Genomic DNA, 428 nt, shown 5'->3' with positions numbered 1-428 from the left:
TGTGCTCCTGGGAAAGAGATGGACTTTAATAATGTAACAAGTCTGTCAAAACCTCACAGTAATGTCCTTTGGTGTCTGGCCAGAAAGATGTACTGTGTCTAACAGTTGAAATACTACCCCTATTTCTTTCCCCAGTCATCAAAACAAAAAGAGTTTCACTTCACTACTTCCCAGTGGACAGTTCTTTGTTATAAAAATTAAAAACAGGACACAGAACACGTTCAAATTGTAAAGCTCACTAAAGTTACATTAATTTAACAGGACAGATTATGAAATTGCCTAAGTGTTACAAGAATGCTCATTCAACTACTGTGCACCAACCTACCCTAGGAGAAGACTAATGCTCGTTGTTACACAAGCAAAGATAAATGTAATTTATGAAAGTAATAAGGCAGAAGAGAGGGACTAGCTGGGTATCAATTATTAAT

The sequence above is a fragment of the Aethalodelphis obliquidens genome, unplaced genomic scaffold (assembly GCF_003676395.1).
Source record: "Aethalodelphis obliquidens isolate GAN/ISIS:26980383/991018 unplaced genomic scaffold, ASM367639v1 scaffold25, whole genome shotgun sequence".
NCBI lineage: Eukaryota > Metazoa > Chordata > Mammalia > Artiodactyla > Delphinidae > Aethalodelphis > Aethalodelphis obliquidens.
Note: the sequence above shows the minus strand (reverse complement) of the source record.